At 43.2% G+C, this 26,826-nt stretch overlaps 1 long non-coding RNA gene across 2 annotated transcripts in view; it reads left to right on the top strand.

Moving 5' to 3' along the window:
• The window catches only part of LOC141279754 (uncharacterized), a 70,434-nt gene that overhangs the window by 28,795 nt on the left and 14,813 nt on the right, over window positions 1–26,826 (top strand). For both annotated transcript variants that reach the window (XR_012334538.1, XR_012334537.1), the window contains exons 3-4: window positions 24,740–24,813; window positions 25,060–26,561. This is a non-coding gene — a long non-coding RNA (uncharacterized lncRNA). The remainder of the gene's footprint in view (window positions 1–24,739; window positions 24,814–25,059; window positions 26,562–26,826) is intronic.

Raw genomic sequence — 26,826 nt, 5'->3', positions numbered from 1 at the left:
CAGAGTCCTTCTTATGGGAGTCAGTGAAGGCCAGTCACAGGCAGCAGGCAACACAAAACACGCTGGTCATTCAAGAAGAATGACCCTGTGTGAACAACACATGGCACAATAGCCCAGAGCAGAAAGTGAAAACTTGGATGTCCAGAGGGATCCACTGATGGAGTAAAAGGAAGGGCTCAGGACTTGACTAAGGTGGGACCAGAAGGAACCAGCCCTAGATCTCCCTCTACAACACTCCCCGCCACATGTGATGGTCCAGGTTCCGCTCTAAAGAAAAACAGAAAACTGAGACAGAGTACTAGGTTGTCTCAAAATATACGCATCATAGGCTCACTGGAGTGATTTTATGAAAGATCCAGAGGGACTCAAATGGCTTTCCTAGACAATCTGCAATTATTCTACCTACTGGCTTCTCCTTGGGCTAACAGATGAACACTGAAGGCTGAGTGTTAGTGAGTTAGCCGTTGACACCACTTTCTGAGGATCAGTTTGACTAACTTGTTTTCCTAAAGTTGAGTTGGGATTCAGTCAGGGGGTGGGAGTTTTAAAGGTCAAGGAAGAGAAGGCAGGGCAAGGAAGAGAAGGCAGGGCAAGGAAAAGAGAAGGCAGGGCGTAGAAAGATCTTCAGAGAAGGAGGTGTGAGAATAGGACCAGGAAGGAAGTTAGGAAGAAGAAAAGGCAAGATGGGCAATGGAAAGGGAGGGGCAAAAGAAGAAAAGTGTACACACAAGGTTTTTGTTCAAATGGACCTGCCTTACAACCCTCACACAGCAAGAATATCATTCAAACCTTGACTTTGTGTCCACCATGTTAGACTTGCCATAGTGTCTAGAATTATGTCTAAACTATAGAAAATAGATTTCTGTGTCTTCTATTTAGACAAATATTTCAGCCCATAAATGTATTGTTTTCACTTGTATGATGCCAAAAAACTAAAACTAAAATCTTGTTTGACTTAATTTTTTTCTCAGGAACTAAATGTGGTTCCACAAATACCCAGATACATCTCTTTCTGTTGAGAGGAATAATGCCTTGTTTGGAAAAATGGCATTATTCCAAATAATGTCATCATGGCTGGAGGCACCCATAGTGGTCCGGAAACAGTCACAAACCTGGCTATAAGCAGAAATTGACTTTAGAGCTAAAAGGAAATACTTGCCCTGAAGAGCCAGAATCATCTTGAAAAAGAAAGACAAAGTTGAAGGATTCAAACTTCCTGATTTCAAAACAAACTACAAAGCTACAGTAACCAAAGTAGTGTGGTATTGGTATAAGGATAGACAATAGGCCAACGGAAAAGAGAGTCCAGAAGTAAATCTACATATTTATGGCCAACTGATTTTTGACAAAGGTATAAAGACCATTCAGTGGAGGAAAGAATAGTCTCTTCAACAAAGGGTGCTGGGGGGAGTTCCCTGGAGGTGCAGTGGTTAGGTCTCAGTGCTTTCACTGCTGGGGCCTAGGTTCAATCCCTAATCAGGGAACTAAGATCCTGCAAGATGAAGCATGGCCAAAACAAAACAAAACAAAAAATAAAACAAAGCGTGCTGGGACAACTGGATATCCACATGTAAAAGAATGACTCTGGGTCCCTACCTCACACCATATGCAAAATTATCTCAAAATGAATCCACAATCTAAATATAAGAGCTAAACTTTAACACCCTTAAAAGAAAACATAGGCAATGGATTCTTTTTTTTTTTTTTTTGGCTGCATTGGGTCTTCGTTGCTGCGCGTGGGCTTTCTCTATTTGTGGCGAGCGGGGGCTACTCTTCATTGCAGTGTGCAGACTTCTCATTGTGGTGGCTTCTCTTGTTGTGGAGCATGGGCTCTAGGCACACAGGCTTCAGTAGTTGTGGCACACAGGCCCTAGAGCTTGAGGGCTTCAGTAGTTGTGGCACGTGGGCTCAGTAGTTGTGGCTCATGGACTTAGTTCTTCCACAGCATGTGGAATCTTCCTGGATCAGGGATCGAACCTGTGTCCCCTGCATTGGCAGGCAGATTCTTAATTAACCACTGTGCCACCAGGGAAGTCCCTGGTAATGGATTCTTAAATATGACATCAAAAGCATGAGCAACAACAACAAAATAGATAAATTGGATTCATCAAAAGTAAAAACACTGTGCATCAAAGGACGTTATCAAGAAAATGAAGACAACCTAGAGAATAGGGGAAATTATTTATTTATTTATTTTTGGCTGCATTGGGTCTTTGTTGATGCACATGGGCTTTCTCTAGTTGCGGTGAGCGGGGGCTTCTCATTGAAAGGCTTTTATTGTTGCAGAGCACGGGCTCTAGGCACATGGGCTTCAGTAGTTGTGGCGCATGGGCTTAGTTGCTCCACAGCATGTGAGATCTTCCTGGACCAGGGCTTGAACCCATGTCTCCTGCATTGGCAGGCGGATTCTTAACCACTGCACCACCAGGGAAGTCCCAGGAGAAAATATTTTGTGATAAGGGGTTAGTATCCAGAATATATAAAGAATTCTTAAAATTCAACAATAAGAAGACCATCCAATTCTGAAATGGGCAAAGGACTTGGGTAGACATTCCTCCAAAGAAGATGTACAAACAGCCAACAAGCACATGAAATGATGCTTATTAGTAATCTGGGAAATGCAAATCAAAAAAAAATGTATAAATACACATTTCCATCTCTTTATGTTTTGGAGGGTTGAAAACTGTCTTCTATTATTTGTTCATATGTCAGATGAATGCATTTCCAAAACAGTTGGAGCACAATCACAACTAGTCAATCAAGCAAATGAAGAAATTCAGTCCTAAGACTTTGTTTCAATTGCTATGGTTGGGGGAGCAAAGATGAGTTAGAGGTAGTGCTGGAGATTACAAGATGAGGGAGATACGGATGGATGGAGATTGAGGAAAGACAGCCTAATAAAATAAAGAGCATTGACACACATCAGCAAAGCAAGGTCTCAACCTCCCCCACTCCCTCCTCCGCCTCATTTTTGGAGGGAGGCAACCCATGCAGATCCAGGGACTCTAATGTTATTTTAATGTTCATATAATCTTTTCTTAAAAATTTGTTTATTTTATTTATTTTTGGCTGTGTTGGGTCTTAGTTGTGGCATGTGGGATCTTTCGTTGCAGTGCACGGGCTTCTCTCTAGTTGTGGCATGCGGGCTCCAGGGCACGTGGGCTCTGTAGTTGTGGCGTGTGGGTTCCAGAGTGCATGGGCTCTGTAGTTTGCAGCACACAGGCTCTCTAGTTGAGGTGTGCAAGCTCAGTAGTTGTGGCACGTGGGCTTAGTTGCCCCACGGCATGTGGGATCTTAGTTCCCTGACCAGGAATCGAGCCCACATCCCCTGCATTGTAAGGTGGATTCTTTACCAGTGGACCACCAGGGACGTCCCAATGTTCATATAATCTTTACCAGAATGTTTTTTTCCTGTTTTCTCTGACTACTACATAAGTATAACCAGGTAAGCCAGTTCTCCACCCAGAACCATTAGGGACGAGGCAGCCTTGAGTCATCTTGGAAAAGAAATAAATATATGATTCAAGCTAGATGAGAGCCATACTTGCCTCTGGGTGAAATATAAGAGAATATGGCTTAGATGAGGTTAGAAACAAAAGATCAGAATAAGCACTTCTTTAATCTCTTATGAGAATAAGAATTTCAAGCCTCTCTCTGGAACTTTCTACCTGGCCTGGTCAGCTATATATATATACACATCAAAAAAATAAAATCATATTAAAAAGTTCAAAATCACCCTTCCTTGTCCTGTCCTACTCTCTAGGAGCAACTGCATTTAATACTTTAATTTGTTTATTCTTTTATTGGTTCAGGTTTCTAAATAATTACATTAATATTTTATTTATCAAATTTTGACATAATTTATGGCTTTCTGAATCAGTTTTAAGTCAGAGAAATAAAACCCTCACCATTTAGTAGAGAAAATGTAATAAAAAGGTTGGAACAGTAGTTCTCAACTGAGGGTGATCTTGCTCGCCAGGGAACATCTGACAATGTTCTGACAATGTCTGGAGAAATTTTTGTTGTCAAAACTGTGTGGAGGCTACTGGTATCTAATGGGTATATGTATGTGGGTATATATATATATACATATATATATGTATTTGGCCATTCTATTACCAGGTATAATCAAGAGAGAGACTCAAAATACTTATTCTCATAAGAATATTATATAGAATATTCTTGTATATATAATATATAGATATATAATGTAATATATCTTTATATAAATATATATTATATAATATAAATTATACATTATATATAAATATATATATATATATATAGAGAGAGAGAGAGAGAGAGAGAGAGGTGTCTGCCAGATTTTAGTTACATTTATATTTAGGTCACTGAGACTAGATATCTTTACTCATTGATGCTGTCAATCATAATTTAATGAGCAGTGTTGTTTATTCACGTTGTAAATGTTAATCATAGTTATATTTCTTTTTTTGTACAACTTTCTGTTCTTTCTTGGAATTAACAGTAGCCTCTTTTTTTGTTTGCTTAGTTTTCTGTGCATTTATCACTAATTATTCTTAAATTCCCCATTAGGTCTATAAGACTTCTTTGATATATGTTTTTTTTTATGCATTCCTTCAAGTGCATTAGAAAGTCTATTAGTTTCTTTTCTTTTTTTTTTCAGTGATCTCCTTCCTGTAAATCTTTCTCCTTTAGTGTCAGTCCTTTGACTATATCCGTAAGTTTCATTACCTTTTTCTTTTTGAAAAATGGTTTACTTTTGTAAAGGAGCTGTTATTATCCTCTGGAACTAATCAGAGAAGTGATGAAACTCTTAACACTTTGCCTCCTCCAATAAAACCTAAGTAGGGTTATTAGATGGATCAGCAGGGGAAGAGTTAGAAGTGATTTTCTGAAAAAATTCTCTACCAGGCTGGGCTTCCCTGGTGGTGCAGTGGTTGAGAGTCCGCCTGCCGATGCAGGGGACGCGGGTTCGTGCCCTTGTCCGGGAAGATCCCACATACCGCGGAGCGGCTGGGCTCCTGAGCCATGGCCACTGAGCCTGCGCATCCGGAGCCTGTGCTCCACAACGGGAGAGGCCACAACAGTGAGAGGCCCGCATACTGCAAAAAAAAAAAAAAAAAAAATTCTATACCAGGCTAAGGACATTTTTGACACTTGAACCACCAAAAGAAAGTTAAGTATTCTCCTTGTAGTTGAGTAGGGAGGCCAAGATAAAGTTAAAGTGGTAATTAATGACCTAAGAGGATGAGATGAAAAGGTACTTAATTTGAAGGCATTTTTATTTCTCTTAATATTGTTCTATATTGTTCCGCCTTATTTTATCTCATAATTAAGAACTGCTAGTTATATTGACAGAGAGTTATGTTTTTGTAGGAAAGCATATAAGAGGCTTGAGGTACATTTCTGTTTCATTCTGATAATTCATGTGCTGGATCTTGGGGCAAGCTGCATCATTCACTGGTGAAGGCTGATACTTTATTTTTTAATTTTATTGGAGTATAGTTGATTTACAGTGTTCATTTACAATGTGTTAGTTTCAGGTGTACAGCAAAGTGATTCAGTTATACATATACATATATTCATTTTTTTCCAGATTCTTTTCCCATATAGGTTATTACAGAGTGTTGAGTTCCGTGTGCTATCCAGTAGGTCCTTATATATAATAGTGTATGTAGGTTAATCCCAAGCTCCTAATTTATCCCTCCCCACCATGTTTCCCCTTTGATAACCATAAGTTTTTTTTTAAATCTATGAATCTGTTTCTGTTTTGTAAATAAGTTCATTATATCATTAAAAAAAAATCAGATTCCACATGTGAGTTCATCATATATTTGTCTTTCTCTGTCTGACTTTCTTCACTTAGTATGATCATCTGTAGGTCTATCCATGATGATGCGGCCAGTGGCATTATTTCATTCTTTTTTATGGCGAAGTCATATTCCACTGTGTATATGTATCACATCTTCTTTATCCATTCCTCTGTCGATGGACATTTTGGTTGCTTCCAAGACTTGGCTATTGTAAATAGTGCTGCAGTGAACATTGGGGTGCATGTGTCTTTTCGAATTATTTTCTCTGGATATATACCCAGGAGTGAGATTGATGGATCATACGGTAGCTCTACTTTTCGTTTTTTGTTTTTTGGGGTTTTTTTTGCGGTACGCGGGCCTCTCACTGTTGTGGGCTCTCTCGTTGCGGAGCACAGGCTCCGGATGCGCAGGATCAGAGGCCATGGCTCATGGGCCCAGCCGCTCCACGGCATGTGGGATCTTCCCGGACCAGGGCACGAACCCGTGCCCCCTGCATTGACAGGCGGACTCTCAACCACTGCGCCACCAGGGAAGCCCTGTAGTTTTTTTTTAAATAACTTTCTTTTTAAGAGTGTTAAGATCTTTATTATTTATTTATTTATTTTTGGCTGTGCCATGTGGCATGTGGGATCTTAGTTCCCTGATCAGGGATCGAATCCGTGTCCCCTGCAATGGAAGTGCATAATCTCAGCCACTCGACCACCTGGGAAGTCCCCTCATTGTAGTTTTGATTTGCATTTCTCTGATAATTAGTAATGTTGAGCATCTTTTCATGTGCTTTTGGGCCATCTGTATGTCTTTGGAGAAATGTCTGTTTAGATCTTCTGCCCAGTTTTTGATTCGGTTGTCATTATCTGTTTCTTTTAAATAATTTTTTACCTCTTCTTACTCTGTCTGTTGGTGTCTCTCTGTTCATTACATTATTTTCCCCAATGAGACAGTCACACAATAATTGATCCCTTTCATCTGATCTGTTTCAGAATTAATAGCAGTCCCAGGATTATTACATCAGTCTACAGATGGGAAACCCTGGATTTAGTGAATCAAATCCAACTACCTTGCCTTTACGTTTATGGTTGTAGTAGACACTGCTGGTGCCCTGCCCTGATCCCGTTTACTGTGCTAGCTCCCCTCTTCCCAGCTATTCTAAGTGTTGCTGATACTGGCTCAAGCTTATACCGGTCTCTGGAGATTTATCCTTGGCCACGGGGAGCCACCTTATTGGGAAATGCCTGGGAAGTGCTATTTCCCCTCAGGGCATCAGGCAGCCAATGACTGACTCATACAAGGATACAAAAACTGTCCCCTTGCCTCAAAGGGGACAACACTGTGGTGGCATTCACACTCCAGAACTGGGATCAGGCTGAAATTAGACCTCAGCTGAAACCTCATCCTTCTTTAGCCTCTTCCCCTGCTTCCCTTATCTTTTTACAAGTTTCTCCTGAAAGCATGACTTCAGGGTATCACTTGTGTAAGAATCTCTGCCTCCGTCTCTGCTTCTGGGAACCCAGCCTAAGACAATGGTGAACGTTTTCTGGCTTTTTAGCATTCATCCTCCCTTCTTAATAGCACCAGAGTTTCTTCTTGGGAAATGACTTTCCCATCACCCTATCGTGGACAGTCTTGACGTGACTAAAACTAGGTACCTGACCTTCCATCTTGGAAACTGAAGGGGTTTGTGGAGCATCCTTCCAGTAGATTCTTCCTCTCACTGCCTCGGGACAGCAGGCTCAGGCTTTTGACCTAAACTCCACCAATGTGACATTCTCTCCAGGGATTATGAATCTTGAGTGAGCAATACAAAGATACTGAAGTTCATTTTTCTCATCATGGGCTCCTGCTAGCCTGTTTCTCCTTCTCGACCTTTCTGTAGTTCCTGACTCTTAACTTCCAGCACCTTGATTCCCGCCCACTCCCAAGCTATTTGGTTATCCTTTTGTGAGTTATCCCAATCCTTCCAGTAGTTTCCCTCTTGTGTAAGGTCTCTCACTCAGGTTCTCTTGCTTATAAGCAAAAGAATCATTAGCGATGCAATTACCTCATTCACTTTTATCTAAGTGCAGAGAGGAAAAGGATCTGGGCCCACATCACTAATTCAGAAGAGGGGAGACTTAGGGCTTCTGAGCTTGGTGAGTAAGAGCCTACCCGGACAAATCTTCTTGCTCCAACGAAGAGGTAGGTGTTTGCAAAGCATCTTTCAACTGAGTAAATTATACTTTCATCTTAGGTGAGATTCTGAATTAATTTATTCTCTTAGAAAGCTGGTGTCTGGGGACTTCCCTGGTGGTGCAGTGGTTAAGAATCCACCTGCCAATGTAGGGGACACTGGTTTGAGCCCTGGTCCAGGAAGATCCCACATGCCACAGAGCAACTAAGCCCATGCGCCACAACTACTGAGCCTGCGTTCTAGAGCCCGCGAGCCACAACTACTGAGCCCACATGCCACAACTACTGAAGCCCGTGTGCCTAGAGCCCGTGCTCCGCAACAAGAGAAGCTACCGCAATGAGAAGCCCGCGCACCACAACGAAGTGTAGCCCCCGCTCACCGCAACTAGAGAAAGCGTGCTCGCAGCAACGAAGACCCAACGCGGCCAAAAAAAAAGAAAAAAAGAAAAAAACTGGTGTCTGGCTTTCAGCCACAAAACATACATCTCTGTCTGAAACCTCCTCTCAGTTGGCATTTTTCCTTTTCTTACATGTTAATGCATTTTTCCTTTTCTTTTCTTATATGTTCATGTAACAGTCCTAAAAACAGAACAATTCAACTTCATGAAGAGAGCTGTACTTCTTAAAAATATCTTCTGTAGGAAAAGAGACTTTCTTATGACTGGAATTCTTCCCCCTAAATTGTTCAGTTCTGGGATTGTAGGGAAGGAAATGAGCTCAACAGAAAAACCAAAATAGATACACTTGATTCCAGAGGAATCTAAAGACAACCCTCTGTTCTGAGTTACCAGGCAACTGTTTCTCCAAGGATGCTGTCATTTTGATTTTATAGAATAATAGGGTGCCTGAATTTCTGCCTCAAGAGATTTTGGGATAATAATGAGTTCATCTTTTATTATTTAAAAGAAAGTATAAGGAGAAATCTCTCTCTTGCTTGGCACACGTTTCACTCTTTTTTCTTCCAGTTTCTTTGTTGTGTGTCTTCAAAGCAAACAGGTTTTCATCTGTTTGGGATTTTAAAAAAATTTATTTTATTTAAGTATAGTTGATTTACAATGTTGTGTTAATTTCTGCTGTACAGCAAAGTGACTCATGTATGTGTATATATATATATACACACACACATTCTTTTTCATATTCCTTTCCATTATGGTTTATCATGGGATGTTGAGTATAGTTCCCTGTGCTATACAGTAGGACCTTGTTGTTTATCCATTCTGTATATGATAGTTTGTATCTGCTAGTCTGTTTGGGATGTTTTTGTTGGGTCCTGCTGAGAGTGGACATGGATGGAAGACCACTCAAGATGTTGATTTTTAGATGCTTCAGATTCTCATTTTATGGTTACTAAGTTGTTTTACCCACAAGGAACAAAAGAAAAAATTGCACATAAACATTGCCTAAAACAATAGTCCTGGGAAGCTCAGCCTTAGGCCTAGAAGCAAGGTCGTTGCACACAGGTAAACAAACTATTATTGGATAAAGAGCTGGACAAAGAAACAGGCACATAGATGAGTCTTTTCATCAGTATTTGAAAAAAAAATCTTTGCAGAAACACAGTTGTTTGTTCAGGTACTTGTGTATTAATCTCAGAATAGAGTTTTCTAAAAATTTCCATGGCTAATTTTCCAGTTTCTTTTTGTCTGTACCATGATTTGTTACTTTTTATTCATTTGTTTCTTAGTGAAAGCCTAAATTGTGCAAAGGTCTCTGCTGGACATGAGTGACTCCAGTGGAAGAGTCCACAGTCCCAGGCTTCAAGGCATCTACTGTCTAGAAATGGGAAGAGACAGGCCAACAACTCTTGAGCAATGATACAGAATGGAAACTAAGTGTGTACAGCTAGGCTTGAAAAGGTGCAGCCTAAGGGGCTCCAGGAGACCATGCATTGGGAACCCCAGCAGAGACCACACTTTAGAAGAGTGTAGTCAGCACGTCCCTGCTGTCTGCAAGGAGTGACCTGCAAACCATCCCCTCCTCCAGGTGTCATTCACTCCAAATTCCAAACTCTAGGAGAAAGCAGCCAGCTGATCCGGAGGTCCAAGCCCTCTGTCTGTGTTGGGCTAATCAGGGAGGACCTTCCTTTTAGGAAGCTGCCGAGACTTTCCACTAAGACCACACATGTGGGGCGTCCCCCAAACAGAGAGCAGCAAATAGGAAGGTGAGGTTACAGTCTAGAAACAAAGGGAAAGATCCAAGCGTCCACGGCATATATTATTTATCTTTGAATCTCAAAATCTAGGCAGAGTCTAGACACAGTGAAGACAGTTCTTAATGTTATTAGGGGAGAAATTGTCTATAGAAGATTGGAAGTAAAATCATCTACCCCAACCCTTTTATTTTAGAGTTAAGGGAACTAATGCCTTAGATGAATGTGGCCTACTGACATCGAGCCAGTTGAAGAGACTGGATTGCTATTCAATGTCTCACTCTCCGGTTGCCATACCCTGCATTGTTTTTAGGGCTGACATCCACCTGGCACACACTTGATTGGCTGTACTGGTTGTCGAAATGTTGAAATACTTCTGAACAAGTTGGTAAGCAGCCACTGCCCTGCTCCCACTGGTACAGACAATGTCAGGGCTCCATCCTCCACCTGACTCTCTGGGTGGTTTCACCTCCAGCACCTGTTACTCTGCAGCAGCTGCTCAGCCAGGGCACAGAGAGCCAGACGTGCTTGGGGAGGAGATCCCTGCCCAACGTGGCCATGAAACAGTGACCAAGAAGTGCTGAGATAACAAGCGGCTGGCTCCCTTGCCTTTGGTTGGGAGAAATCTGCAGCATAGCTTCAATCCAGAACTTCATTTGTTTATTAGTGAAAGCCTAAACTGTGCAAGATTCTCTGCTAGACATTGAGTCTATTCCAGTGAAAGAGTCCACATTCCCAGGCTGTGGCACCTGGGATGAGGCATCACTGAGGGCGTCTGTGATGGTTAATTTTAAGCGTCAACTTGACTGAGACACAGGGTGCCCAGATATTTGGTTGAACCTTATCCTGGGTGTGTCCAGATGAGATTAGGATTTGAATAGGTAGACTGAGCAAAGCAGATGGCCCTCCCCAATGTGAGTGCACCTCACACAATCTGCTGAGGACCTGAATAGAACAAAGGAAGGGCGAACAAAGAGACAGAGGAAGGGAGAATTCTATCTCTGTCTGATTGCTGGAGCTAAGATATCAGTCTTCTCCTGTCAAGGACTGGGTCTTACACCATCAGTGGTCTTTGCTTTCAGGCCTCCAGATTTTGACTAGAAGTTATATCACCCATTCTCCTGAATCTCAGGTCTTCAGATTGACTGCAACTGTCTTTTCTGGGTCTCCAGCTTGCAGGCAGCAGGTGGTGGGACTTCTCAGTTTCCATAATCATGTTAGCCAATTCCATATCTATATATATGGAATCATATATGTGTATATATATTCATTCCTCCCTCAGTATCCAGGAGCCCTCGCATATACCAAAATCTGAAGATTCTCAAGTCCCATAGACAGCCCTGTGTTTCTGCATCTGTGGATTCACCCAACCCCTGATTGTGTAGTACTATATATATTTATCAAAAAAAAATCTGCATATAAGTGGACCCATGCAATTCAAACCCATGTTGTTCAAGGGTCAGCTGTACCTGTGTATTCCATTGGTTCTGTTTCTCTGGAGAACCCCAATATAGCACCCTTGCTTGGCTTCCTCTCCTCCCCTGTCTTGCTTCATCCACTTTCTTAATGGCCTTCCCTGGGAACATTTCCTTAATAAATCACTTCCATGTAAATCTGCATCTCGGAATCTACTTCCAGGGCACCTGACCTTCTAGGAAAATTCCCCAAAGCCCCACCTCTCCAGGGCCACTCTGGCCCCTTCCATAGTATGCCCCATACCTCCCCATGACCTAGTAACTACAGGGTTAATGCCTGACCCAGCAAGGACCCTCCTGGACCTTATTTCTAGCCTACAACCAACATTGGTTGGACTAGTCACTGCCTGGGTCATAGCAGTTGTTAAATATTTTGAATATAACCCTGAACCTATTGAAATGTTACGGCTACAAAATATAGAAGCTAATGAGTGTCTGCTCTACTCACAAAATCTTTCAGTTTCTGGGAAGACTCAAATATGTCAGGGCAGGTTCAAGCCACATGAGCTGGCCATCCTGGCCATGGCTAATTGGACCAGGGATAGACACTGCACCCAAGCTGAGCCAATGAGTTTCTCTCTTCAGAAACTTGACCTGAAAGACACAGCAGTTGGGACTTGTTGGGGCTGAGTCACCATAATGACATCATTGCCCAAAGGGGAAGGTCCATGAATTCCTGGTTCTGCCCTATCCAGGGTTTGGATGTTTAACTCTTCCAGTAATAGCTTTCCAATAAGTTCCCATTTTTGCTTACCTTTGCTGGAGTAGCTGTTTCTTATAACCAGAAGACTCTTAACTAATATCCTATATTAGCATGTGGAATGACTACTACTCGTTTGTCTTGTTCACAGCCTCCAGCACCTAGCATGGTGCCCAGCATGGGTTAGACACTCAAGAAATATTTGCTGCCTCAATAAACAGCTTTCTGTAGGAAGGAGAAGAGCACCTTGAATCTATCTATCTATCTATCTATCTATCTATCTATCTATCTGATTTGGATAAATATATAGGGTTGAAAATGAGGAAATTTCATCCACATTGCTTGAGTATGTATGGTCTCTGGAGGAAAAACAAATCTGCATGCCTCTTGCTTTTGCTCGTATTTTTTTCTTCATTAAAGTTTCCTCCTAACTAATTAGCCTATCTCATGGTCTATCTTTATTTCTTAAATGGAAAACATTTAATATGCTAATTAGTGTCACATAGCTTTAAGGTAAAAATCTTTTTATAATTTTTATTTTTATTTTTCGGCTGCATCGGGTCTTAGTTGCAGCATGCAGGATCTTCGTTGCAGTGCATGGGCTTCTCTCTAGTTGTGGCTTGCATGCTCAGTAGTTGTGGCACGTGGGCTTAGTTGCCCCACGGCATGTGGGATCTTAGTTCCTCCACCAGGGATCGAACCCATGTCCCCTGCATTGGAAGGTGGATTCTTAACCACTGGACTACCAGGGAAATCCCTAAGGTAAAAATCTTAATTCAACATGAATTTAGGAGGTTTCTGAAATACATATCATGTTGGTGAATACATATTCCCAGCTAGTGAAGTAAACCATTTGGGCACCATTTTTTTTTTTTTTTTTTTTTTTTTTACGGTACGCGGGCCTCTCACTGTTGTGGCCTCTCCCGTTGCGGAGCACAGGCTCCGGACGCGCAGGCTCAGCGGCCATGGCTCATGGGCCCAGCCGCTACGCGGCATGTGGGATCTTCCCGGACTGGGGCACGAACCCGTGTCCCCTGCATCGGCAGGCGGACTCTCAACCACTGCGCCACCAGGGAAGCCCTGGGCACCATCTTTGATGTCCCTATGTCACTATTACTTACTCCATTGATTGCCTTTCTTTAACAGCTCTAAACTCTACACCTCCCGCTGCCCAGTTTTGATCTCTTAAGTTAGAAAGGGTAGCAACTGCAGTTTAGGAATTTTGCTTGAATGAAGAGAAAGTGTGCTCATGATAAAGTCTTTTTTTACACTGGTAAAACAAACTAGCTCTGTAAGTAAGGAGAAATAAATTTGGGGATATAAGGTAATGAATGAACAATACAGCTGTATGCTCTTCCCAGGCATCTTGAGAGAGAATTCTAGAAATTTCATTTCCAGAAATGAGGTTGTCGCCATCATCATAGAAAATCACCTCAGTCAAAGGCTGTTCTCTGACACAAAACAACTGGTTTTGCTGGTGGTGGCTTCTCTTGAATCATCAATAAAAGTTAGACAAAATGTGGGTGTAAATTGCAACAGTCAAAACAAGCAGAAACCCAGAGAAAGAAATCTGGGTTGTTCTCCCTCCTGCCTGTCAGCAGAGCAGTCTCTAGTTATTGCAAAGCAATTTGAAGGTTTGAGCAAACAGAATAAGTCCTTTGAAGGACTTGCAGGTATTGCTGCTTAATGAGGATGTCTGGGAAAACCAGAGGCTTGGAAATGGGGCACGTAGACTCAAAGAAAATGCTTTGTGTGTGTAGGAGCAGAAAATGGACTTGAACCAATAAGAACTGTGAAATGTTTTCATTTTCTGCCATTGGAGAAGGATCTGTGTGTGGCAAAGGTGTCACATGAACTTAATAATAGAAAACAGGCTATGAAAGACACCTTCACATCAGAGGGTGTGACAGCTCATGAGAAAGAAGCCTTCTCTTCATGACTCCAGAGCATTACCTCATTTTGCCCTGGGGTGGCTCAAGTGTACCCATCAAAGCAGAGCAGCCATCTGAACGCTGGGAGCACACCCACGAACACTGCTGTTTATTAACTTGGGACCTGTGAAGACAAAGCAACGTCCTCACTTGCAACATGGAAAAGCTGAAGACATTGGACTCTTGCTTAGGTCTCTTGATTCCACCCTTGCAATAGTGAGACCAGGTACCGGTTACTGAGGGCTTAGATGTGCTGGGCACTCAGCTGGGCCATCCTACACCCTGTGTCTCAAAATCTCCCGGACAATTCAGTGGGGCAGGTATGAACCCCACCCCCTTCTTTACAAATGAGGGAACTGAGTCTCAGAGAAGTAAAGTGACTTGCCCAGGACCACCCAGTGGGTGGAGAGCTCTATCTGTCCCCAAAGCCCAGGATCTTTGCTGCATGCAAATGCCTGGAAAAACTGAGGGTTGCTTGCTGCCTCTCAGAGTTGCAGGAAGATGTCCATCACTTCTCTCTCGCCTTCTTTGCTACTTAGTAGCATTTCCTGGCTAAGTGTGGTCCCCAGACCAGCAGCATCAGCATCTTCTGGACGCATCTTAGACAGGCAGAAACTAAGGCTTCCCCCCAACACCAGACCTGCCCTCCAAAGTGGGAGGAGAACTGATCACCTTCCTCACTGTACATTCATTTCAGGCCTTTGATAATGTGCTAATTATCCTGTGAGTTACCTCAGAGCAACTCTGAGAAACAGTTTCTATGTGCTTCAACAAATCTTTGACTTTCAAAGTGTGTTCCTTCAGCTGAAAAAGGGGTATCACTTCTGCTGATCTCTTGCCAGAACAGAAATCTCCATCAAACAGGCAGGGGAAAGAAGCAAGGGAAGCATTCCAAAAGGTTCTCTGCTAAGGCTGTGGGCAGCTGCATTTACCAGTACCTGGGTATTACCAGGTAAGGCTAAATATTAACACCTAAGAAGATTAGTGGAGATTGCAGGAGGGGGACTCTCATTGGGTTAAAGGTCATTTGCTCTCAAATCTCTTGCTGGGGAGGAGCCTCACAGTGGAAGTGACAAGGCAGGAGGCCAGGAGAAAGGGCACAGTTATGGGGACGAGGCTTAAAGGGATTTCTCTTCTAGAGGGGAGGGTGGATGACCATGGGAAGGGCTTCTTGTGGCTCCAGGTTTTTGGATAGAACAAGGGGTTACTAGGCAAAGGAAATTAGTCAGCAAGAGAGATAAGAAGAGAAGGACTAAACTTAAAATACAGCCAAGAGGTTGGCAAATAGAAGAAAGGAGTAATTCCAGACAGAAGAGAGAAGAAATTCTTCACCCATGGAACCATACTGGAATCACCGTATTTTGCGATTTTTTTGAGATTCCAACTTCTGGTTCCTTGGAAGTCTAAAGCCCTCCCAAAGATTTCTTCAGATTACCAGGAGCTTATTTTCTTATGGTTCTATCAAGTTTATGGTTTGCACATCTTTCTAATGCTTAAGTCCCTTCTATGAAACTGCATGCAGTGATTATGTGCAGCATAATACATGTTTTTCTTATTCATTGCATAAAATGATTTTGCCCAGAAGGAATTATATCCTGATTATTTTATGGATAAAGAAGGTAATGGTGGTTCAGAGAAGTATAGAAATTAGGCCAAAGAAATACAGCTAGCAAGCTGAGGAGCCAGGATTTGAATTCATATCCATGTGACTCACTGGTGGCCACCAGTAACCCATGCCTCCTGGTGTTCATGCCCTGTGTGTTCCCTTCCCCTTGCGTCTGGGCTGGGCCTGTGACTTGCTGTAGCCAACAGCATGCAGGCAGAGTTTCAGACGCAAGCTCCTGGGAGCCCTGCGGTCATGCAGGAAGACTGACCACCCTGCTGGAGAGACCATGTTGAGAGGGAAAAGCCCTGAGACCACATGGAAGAGAAGCCAGGCACCTGGGGGCCAGAGTAAGCTAAAGCCCCAGACATGTGATCCCAATGTAACCATTCCTGTTCGCCACCAGCCTTGCCAGTGCTCTGAGCTGAGGCATTGGACGTGGTGGACATTATGCTTCGACAGACATCAGGTGGAGCAGAGATGATGGGGCTGAGCCTGCTCAAATCCCTGACCCACAGAACTGTTGAAAAATGCTAAAAATGGTTGCCTTAAGTCAGTGAGTTTTGGGTAGTTTGTTGTGTAGCAATAAGTCACCAAGACACACGCTGCTGTCCTGTGGCTGAGGAGAAAGAGCCAGTGATGAACTCACGAGGTCTTTGAATAAGAGGCAAGGAGAGGCGGGGCAAGAGTGAGTTAAACACGATTGTCAGGGTGGAGAGAGGAAAAGAAAGGGCATAAATAGGCAGACCTTTAAGTAGGGGAAACAAGAAGTAAAGGAATCCTTAGGTTACCTTTACCAGCCGGCATTTCTGCTCTAGAGCAAATCCTCATGATAGAATTCATGCAAAGAAAATAAAAAGGCAAGATACAGACTATTTTCAACCGGAAGGTAATAGACCAAAGTGTTTAGAGTGGCTGTCTCTGGGTGGTGGGATTGCAAATAATGCTTTGTTATTAGTCTTGCATATTTTCCAATTTTTCCCTATTTTCTACAATAACCTCTTAAAATTTAACTTAAAAAATTTTAATATCAAACAAGCAAAAGTACATGCATTTATTCCTGTCCTGCCCCTAGGTTCATTAGAACCTTTTTTTTTTTCCAGATTCCATATACATGTGTTAGCATATGGTATTTGTTTTTCTCTTTCTGACTTACTTCACTCTGTATGACAGACTCTAGGTCCATCCACCTCACTACAAATAGTTCAATTTAATTTCTTTTTATGCCTGAGTAATATTTCATTGCATATATGTGCCACATCTTCTTTAACCATTCATCTGTCAATGGACACTTAGGTTGCTTCCATGTCCTGGCTATTATAAATAGTGCTGCAATGAATATTGTGATACATGTCTCTCTTTGAATTATGGTTTTCCAGGGTATATGCCCAGTAGTGGGATTGCTGGGTCATATGGTAGTTCTATGTTTAGTGTTTTAAGGAACCTCCATACTGTTCTCCATAGTGGCTGTATCAGTTTACATTCCCGCCAACAGTGCAAGAGCGTTCTCTTTTCTCCACACCCTCTCCAGCATTTACTGTTTGTAGATTTATTTATTTATTTATTTTTTTCGGTATGTGGGCCTCTCACTGTTGTGGCCTCTCCTGTTGCGGAGCACAGGCTCTGGACGTTCAGGCTCAATGGCCATGGCTCACGGGCCCAGCCACTCCACGGCATGCGGGACCTTCCCGGACCGGGGCACGAACCCGTGTCTCCTGCATTGGCAGGCAGACTCTCAACCACTGCGCCACCAGGGAAGCCCTGTTTGTAGATTTTTTGATGCTGGCCATTCTGACCGGTGTGAAGTGATACCTCATTGTAGTTTTGATTTGCATTTCTCTAATGTTTAGTGATGTTGAGCATCCTTTCATGTGTTTGTTGGCCATCTGTATATCTTCTTTGGAGAAATGTCTATTTAGGTCTTCTGCCCATTTTTGGATTGGGTTGTTTGTTTTTTTGATATTGAGCTTCATGAGCTGCTTGTATATAGAGAATGGACTTGAGGACACATGGAGGGGGAAGGGTAAGCTGGGACAGAGTGAGAGAGTAGCACTGACATATAAACACTACCAAATGTAAAATGGATGGCTAGTGGGAAGCAGCTGCATAGCACAGGGAGATCAGCTTAGTGCTTTGTGACTACCTAGAGGAGTGGGATAGGGCGGGTGGGAGGGAGAAACAAGAGGGAGGGGATATGGGGCTATATGTGTACATGTAGCTGATTCACTTTGTTATACAGCAGAAACTAGCACAACATTGTAAATCAATTATACTCCAATAAAGATGTTAAAAAATAATAATAAAATGGAAAAAAAAGTACATGCATTTAAAAATTTTCCATATACACAAGTGCTGCAGTAAAGTATTTGCCCTCTGTCCCATCCTTTCTTTCCCATCTTGAACCCTACAGGCAACTCCTTTAACTATTTCTAGTTTACTTCTTTGAGTGGTTAAGTCCACATCCCTAAATAATGTGCTTGTGCTTCTGTTACTTGGTTTATTAACAGGCATCTATGGTTCCCTGTCTCAAAAGTCTTATTATTTTATTCAATAAACATGTTGAATATGATGTGCAGGTGTTACCAAGCAAAGGCTCTTGTGCCTGCAGCGCAGAAAGCCAAACTCTGACAGCAAGTGTTTTCAGTGAAGTAAGGGTTTACTTCAGGTGCCAAGCAAGGAGAAAGGTCAGCACATGCTCAAAAGACCCAAATTCCCCAATGGCTTCCAGGCAAGGGTTTTTAAAGACAGTGTTAGGGAAGAGGGTGGGAGGATGCATGATCAGCTCGTGGAGTTTTTTCTGATTGGTTGGTGGTGAAGTAACAGGGTGATGTTTCAGGAATCTAAGGCTTCTGGTTCCAACCAGTCTAGTATCTGTGTGCTTGTGGTCAGCATGTAGTGTCACCATCCTCCACTTGCATAGGGGTCTTAATTTCTGCAGAAGAACTCCAAGATATGCACCAGGTTGTTAAGTATATCCCTTTAGGAGGAGCTAGGAGTCCTATGACTCTGTTGTCCTGATCATTAATTGCTTGAGCTTGTTCTTTGGAACTTGGGGAACGCCTAGGAGACTAAAGCCTTTTTTTCTATGAACAAGAAATGGGGGACATATGGAAGGAATTTTTACCTGGGAAGGCCCCACAGGGTCCTGCTTGGTTTCAGTCCTCCATTTTCTTTGCTATCCCTCAATCCCAAAGGAACAGGGTTTTGGATAGAGAGATTAATCATAAACTCAAGAGAACTCGGTTTTAGGGGGACTCAGTTTCACAGCCACAATTCAAGTACTGGTAAGAGGACAGAGAATAACAAAGAGAGGGTTCCTGCCCTTTTTAGAGCACACATTCTAGTAAAGGGCGATGGTTGATCAAAAACAAAGAAAGAAATAAAATAATATGCAATAATAAACAGTACTATGGAAAAAAACCACATAGGGTATGGACAGTACGGCTGAGTGTATTTTCCAAAAATTGGCTGCAGTAATATCTTCCATTCCACATGGCTCATCTAGATTCTTATCATTCACCTATCAAGAGGTAGAGTGTATATTCCTTACCCTTGAATTGAGGTGGATTGGTGATTTACCTGTAACCAACAGAACACAGCAGAAACAATGCCATGTAATTTCCAAGACTAGGTTGTAAAAGGCAATGAAGTTTCCCCTGTTTGCTGGAATACTTTCTTGAGACTGTCAGCTGCCATGGGAGCAGTCCAACTGCCCTGAAGCTGCCACACTATGAGGAAGCTCAAACCAGCACACAAAGAGAAACCACATGGAGAGGTGCTGAAACTGTAAGAGAAAGAGGTGCCCAGCCAGCCCCCAAGTGTTCCAGCCCACAGCCTGTCCCCCCCAGCCACCATCTGATAGCTAGCCTGAACGGTGAGAGAGAGCCAGCCTTGGAAAGATCTAGAGGTGAAGTGGTCCAGGCAGAGGAAACAGCAAGTTAAAAAGACCCGAGTTAAGAATGAGATTCACACCAAAAGACAAAGACAAGAATTTCCACATTAACTTTATTCACAATAGCCCCAAACTGGAAACAACCCAAAAGTACATCAACAGAAAAATGAATAAACTGGTATTAATCATACAATGGAGTACCATTGGGTCGTTAAAGCAATCAGTTTACTACACTTACATTCCCAGTTCCTCAAAATCATGCTGCGATTTTTCGTTGCTTCATACATCTTGTACATTTGTTTTCTAATGTTTCTAATTGGTTCTCTTTTGCTGTTGAAAGAAGAAATATATGCTTTCTTTACTACATGACTAATATCATTTAGCTTCTTCTTCCTTTTCCTATTGTTTGAAATGTATTCCATGTTTCTTAAAAATATTCTTGTGAGAGCTCACTGAGTCTTTGATCTAAGGTGAACTGGTTGTGTTCAGGCTGCTTGAACAGCTGAGAAGCTGGAGTTTCTTTTCATAGCACTCCTTGGGGAGTTCCACTGTGTCCTATATACCACATCTTCCTTTGGCAGAAAGGATACTTGAGAGGCAAAATTTCTAAGCTCTTTCATGTCTGATAATAAGTTGGATGCCTTAATCTTTTTCTTTTTTTTTTTCTGTCTGCGCTGGGTCTTCAGTTGTGGTGCACGGGTTCTTCTTTGTTGTGGCGCGCGGGCTTAGTTGCCCCACGGCATGTGGGCTCTTAGTTCCCCGACCAGGGGTCAAACCTGAGTCCCCTGCATTGGAAGGCGGATTCTTAACCACTGGACCACCAGGAAAGTCCCTGGATGCTTTAATTTTTTCCTTTATTTGTGACCTGTTGTTTCTTACCTTCCTAGGAAGATTGAGGGTCTTCTCTTAATCCATGATGTTCTGAAGTTTCCCTTTGGTACCTAGACTTGGGTTTAAAAAAAAACAAAACAACTTATTAGACCAGGAACTCAGAAGGCTCTTTCAAAGTAAGGGCATATATCTTTGTAGGAAATTTTGTTCCATAGTTCTTTAATAATTTCCTTCCTTTGGTTTCCACTTTCTCTGTTTACTGACTTCCTACTATTTAGATGTTGAACTTCCTAGGGTGGTCTTCTATCTTCATTACCTCTTCTATTTTCCATTTCTTTGATTTTGTTCCATTTCCTGGAAGAGTTCCTTTTCTTTCAAACTCTGTTGAATTTTTTTTTTTTTTTTTTTTTTTTGCGGTACGCGGGCCTCTCACTGTTGTGGCCTCTCCCGTTGCGGAGCACAGGCTCCGGACGCGCAGGCTCAGCGGCCATGGCTCACGGGCCCAGCCGCTCCGCGGCATGTGGGATCTTCCCAGACCGGGGCACGAACCCATGTCCCCTGAATCGGCAGGCGGACTCTCAACCACTGCGCCACCAGGGAAGCCCTGTTGAATTTTTTGTATCTGCCATTATACTTCCAAAGATTTTTCTTGTGCTGTTGACTGTTTTTTCCCCCCCACAGTATTCTGTTCTTGTTTTATAAATATAATAGCTTCTCAAATCTCTTTGAAGTCACTTAAGTTTTTTTGTTTTTAAATTATGCTTCCATCTGTTCTCTAGTTTATCTCCATTTGCTCTGGGGTTAATTGTACCTTTGACGCGGTCTTTCTTTTTCATGTTTCAAATTTTCTTAATGTTTTTGGTAGCCCTTTGTTAACTGTACATACCCAAGAGTAAGAGACTGGATAGATTTTTCAAGGTATTTGGTACTGAATCCTTCTGCTGGTGTATATGTCACGCTCTTTCTTTTGGTCCTCAACTGAGAGGTGAAGTGGGCAGGGCTTATTTATGGGCAGACTTTGCTCTAGAATGAACAAGAAGGGAGTAGGCCTTGAGATGATAAGATCTCAAGATTCCAGAATGAGGACAGCTTCATTCTGGGAGCCCTCCAGGCAGTTTAGTCAGTTTCTTTAGAGTCTCTGCCAGATTGTTAACAGGATGGTTCCCAATGAATCAAACCTCCCTGTGTCCATGCCTCTTTAACAACGGCTTTGCAGCTCTTCCATCAAAAGATGAAGTCTATTTCTTACCTATTAAACCTGGTCTGGCCTTGTGACTTGCTCTGGCTAACTGAATGCAGCAGAAGTAATGCTATGCATGTTCTGGGGCCTCAGTCTCAAAAAGCCTTGCAGCCTCCAGGTTCTCTCTCTTGGAAGCATGAGCTAGACTACTGAAGTGATGAGAGACCATGCAGAGAGGGGGCCAAATGACAGCCAGAACCAAGGCTCCAGGCCATCGTAGACCCCCCAGACCTGGTGAAGCTGCCAATTGACTGTAGCCAACCCATAAAATTGTGAGAAATAATACATGAATGTTATTTTATGCCTCTAAAATCTGGAGTGGTTTGTTATACAGCCGTGATAACTGATACAGAGCTTTAAAATTTTTTTTGTCTGGATTGCCTGTGTTCCACATGTGCGAGGTAGATGCAAAGTGGAGCTCTAAATGGTCCAGTTATTCTGAAAACAAACATTCAACTAACCCCTGTTTTCTGTCCTTCACCTTGCAGCCCTCTGTACCAAACATCTCTAAGCCTTGGATCTTTCTTGGTAAGGCAGAGAGGGCTGGTTATCTGACCCAACAGCCCATTCTTTTGTTCCCTACTTAATAGCACCACTCTGATATTAGCAGGTAAGACTGTATAATTCTAGGGCTCTTTTGTAGCTTGAGGCTGCCATATGAAGTTCTAGACAATGGGATCTAAGTGGAAAAGTTCTATGAGGTTTCCAGGCAGACTGCTTAAATGGAATTGACCTGCTAGGAAGGGTTCCTTTTGCTCTTCTGCTCTTCCTTCTTTCTGCTGCCTAGAATGTGGATGTAATGGCTGGAGCTCTAGTTGCCACCTTGGGCCATGAGAGGATGAAAGCTATACACCAAGGATGGTAGGGTTGAAAGACCAGACTGAATCCGATGGCAGAGTGCAGCTGCCCTTTTAGTTATGCAGTGCTTACCTCCAGATTTCTTTTACATGAGAGAGGAATAAGCTTCTCTCCTGTTTAAGGTACTGCTAATTACCACCCCCTACCCTGTTTTATGTAACTGAACCTAATCCTAGCTATTATAATTTGACCTCTGCCTGTCAGCCTGGAATCTTCATCTACTGTCGATGTTTATCTTGGTTGCTTTCCTCTCTCTATTTCATCTCTAGCAGTTCCATTGGACTTTAGAATATTTTCCATATCTCATCTTATTATGCTCTAACTTTTTGAAAATACAGAACATAATTATAATAATGATTTTAATGTCCTTGTCTGCCAATTTTAACATCTGTATCAGTTTGTGTCTACTCCGCTGATCGAAGTTTCTCATATCAAGGTTTCCTACAGTTAATTCTCAAGGGGCTACATTCTCTTAGGTTGGGTTCCCCTAGAAGGAGACATGGACACAAGGATTTGAGTTGGGGGTGATGCCAGGAGAACTGGTAGGGGAGTAGGAAAGTAAGACAGAAGGAAAACCAACCAATGCAGGGTATGTTAATGAGCAGGTTACTGCTCCACGCATCTGTGACCCACTTACACTGGGACCTGTGTGAGATGGTAGAGAACAAAGATGTCCTACCCACAAGGCAAGGAAACAGGGATTTTTAAACACCAACTCCCATTGGTCATTGGTTGATGGTTGCTCCAGGAGATGGCTTCCTGCCCTTCTAGCCTGCCTGTTCAGATGGGCCTGAGCAAGACTCCTGCAGCCAGAGAAAGCCCTCAAGTCACGCTTCTCAGGTGCTTGTAGTAGGAAGTGGTTGCTATATCTGGGAACGGTGTGTGCTGAGGGTATATGAGCAGGACTCTGACAGTGTCTGCAATACACACCATACCTGGAGTCCAAATCTTCATTCAACAAACAACCAAAGAATGAGCTGCCTTCATGAAGGTCTTTGCCTTTCCCAGTGTGGGTTTCATTGACTCACTCTGACCCAATGCATGGTGTTCCTCCTGATTTATTTTTGCTCCTAGGCACTTCACCAAGCCTTGTGGTTTTTCCAAATGAAGGAAGAGATATTTTATCCTATTATATGTAGTCAGCTGATGGGGAAGGAGGTACCCTTTCAGGCTCTCAAGCACCAGAAGAACATAGCCTTCCTTCTAGCTGGGCAGCCAGCCGCCTGGCCATTCCATCTTCTGTGTCATGATGTAATTTAATTTCTAAAAACAACCCAAGTCTGGAGCCTGATGGCCTGGCCAAGTCTGGTCCATCTGGGCTGCTCTCAGAGAGGCTTGTTGAGAGCTTACACATAGGCCAGAAGTGGTAGACAACGCCCCAAAATTGCAAATGACTTAACCTCTTGGGGACTCAGTTTCCTATCTGAAAGACAACAAAGAGGGTGTGGGAGGAGGCTATCTCTAGGGTTCCCTCAAACTTGAGGACCCTGCCTGGGGGTCCTTTAAACTCCTGCAACTCTGTCATCTCTGTCACAGATTCTCTCTAGGGACTGCTGAGTGGAGGCCGCCCCTTCACTCGGTCCCCAGACTCTTGGCCTCATTCCCTTTGACTCTGTAATCCCACACCTGAGAGTACATCCCAACAAAATACCCAGAGGTCAGATTGTCAGCACAAAGGTGTTCACCACACATTCATAGAAGAATGGCCAGATGGTTTATGGCATATCCAGGTGATGGAATAAGATTCAGATGACAGAGACATTGTGAATTTGTCAAAGGCATACAGATTCACACAGCCCGTGATATGCTTTATGAAAAACAGGATATAGAACCGTGTATGTAAAAGGATCCCAACAGGCTCTAATATATGATTATATTATAAAAGATCTGAATTTTCTTTATATATAGATTTATCTATCTTGTTTATGTATTTATACAAGATCAGAACATGAATTACAGTTGATTTTTTCCCTTCTTTACCTTATTCTATATTTTCTAAGTTTTGTAAAATTACTGGAAGTATGTATTATTTTTATGAACAAAAAGAAAACAAAAGTATTTAAAACAGTACATATCTGGGATTTCTTATTTGTCTGCAGGAGCTCTAGTGTAGGCACCAAGCATCCGCTGGACATCTTTGTCTCGGTGGGCTTCATCGTCATGGCCATCACAGGTATTTAGCATTGTTCCCTGCCTTCTCTAGATTCGGATGATAGAGTCTGAGCCCTGTTCTTTCCTGACTCTTGCAAATGCTGCTGTCTCGGTTTTCAGCTGAGAGTCAATGGCGTCATCTTCTGCCCAGACTTGTGCTGACTCTACAGGGGGAGGGTGACCTCATTTACTTTGGGTGGAGCTGGAGAAGGGGGATGGGAACTGCAGATGGTAAAGGCTTCAATTCCGATTTGCTTTTGCTCCACAGCCTATACCTACAGCTGGATTCTCTGCTTCTTTACTTAAAAGCAAATAGACCAGGGCTTCCCTGGTGGCACAGTGGTTAAGAATCCGCCTGTCAATGCAGGGGACACGGGTTCGAGCCCTGGTCCAAGAAGATCCCACATGCCGCGGAGCAGCTAAGCCCGTGCGCCGCAACCACTGAGCCTGTGCTCTAGAGCCTGCGAGCCACAACTACTGTGCCTGAGTGCCACAACTACTGAAGCCTGCGTGCCTAGAGCCTGTGCTCCGCGACCAGAGAAGCCACCACAATGAGAAGCCCGCGCACCGCTGTGAAGAGTAGGCCCCGCTTGCCACAGCTAGAGAAAGCTCGCAGGCAGCAACGGAGACCCAATGCAGCCAAAAATTTTTAAAAAAAGCAAATAGACCTTGGAAGGCAAAAATAGTTGTTCAGAAGTCCATACTGTGTGTGTGTGTGTGTGTGTGTGTGTGTATTTGGCTGAGAGGCTTGTGGGGTCTTAGTTCACCAGCCAGGGATCAAACCCGGGCCCTCAGCAGTGAAAGCACAGAGTCCCAACCACTGGACCTCCAGGGAAGTCCCCATACTGTATATTTTAAATGTGGGTCACATGGCTCATTTACGAATCAGACCCTGACCCTTGTCACAGGTGCTGTCAGTGTCCCACCCATATGTCCTTCGGCTTTGTGGAGAACTTCCTAGTCTCTCTGTCCAAGACAGTCTCTGACCCTGGGAAGTGGGGCTGCTCAGTCCACTCTAGGGCAGACCAGAGGCGTCACATAATTAATGCCCCACATTCAGCCCTTAGTCCCTGAGGGATGGGAGTGGGTGTATATACACTCCACCTCTCCGCCCTCAGTGGGATGGTTTTGAGGCATGTTCCAGGACCTTCAGAGTCCTCAGAGGATGAAGCCGCAGGGGCCATGACAGAGACCTGTTGATGAGCATCTGCTTCATTGTTTCTCCACCCTCCTTTCTCCTCTCCCTCACTGTGGTCCTCAATAAACCTCGTGCACCAAAATCCTTGCCTCACTCCATGCATACCTGACAATGCTCTGGGCCATTTGGAATAAAAGACATCACCTTTATCCTCCCCAAACCAAGGTGGAATTAGGGGTATCAAGTTCACTTACTGCATAGGCCATAAAGCAGGAAAGTACCCTAAATTCCAATGGTTTGAAACACTCTCAGTTGGATATGAGCAATTAATCGTTTCCTGTTACTACAAAGAAAGAACTCATTCTGGACAGTGGCTGGAAAAGAAAAGAGAACCTACGTCATTTCCCTAAAGCACTGGAGACATTTCCTCCCAGGCCAGCAAGAGCTTTGAAATGATTGTGCCCTAAAAATAACATTCTCACTCCTGAATGCGTTATAAAAACTGAAACGGTGGGTTATTTTCATCCACCTCCAGACAGCTGCTCAGGAACTCTGAACGTTGGAGGGGATTATGCAATGACTTGCCACTGTCTTCCGCTTGGCAAAGTAAATCACTGTGATGGGCTTTCAAGGTAATGCAATAGGACGTGTGAGGATCCATGCAAGGAGGGAAGGAAAGGGGTGAAGAGTGGGGAGAACGAAGAGAGGATTAGAAAGGGGGTCACACGCAGGGCCTGCCTGCCTTCCTGCTTACCTTGGAGAGCACCCTGCACTTGCCCTCTGCACCTCGCCCAGGGAAGCCCTGATCCTCTCTGCCTTATTCGCCCTGGCTGTGACTTTCCGCACACCACCCCTGGACTTGACCACTGGTCTAGAATTCACTACTGACCTAAACTC

Source organism: Tursiops truncatus, chromosome 10, assembly GCF_011762595.2.
Source record: "Tursiops truncatus isolate mTurTru1 chromosome 10, mTurTru1.mat.Y, whole genome shotgun sequence".
Taxonomy (NCBI): domain Eukaryota; kingdom Metazoa; phylum Chordata; class Mammalia; order Artiodactyla; family Delphinidae; genus Tursiops; species Tursiops truncatus.
Note: the sequence above shows the minus strand (reverse complement) of the source record. Positions and strands in the feature narration are given on the sequence as shown.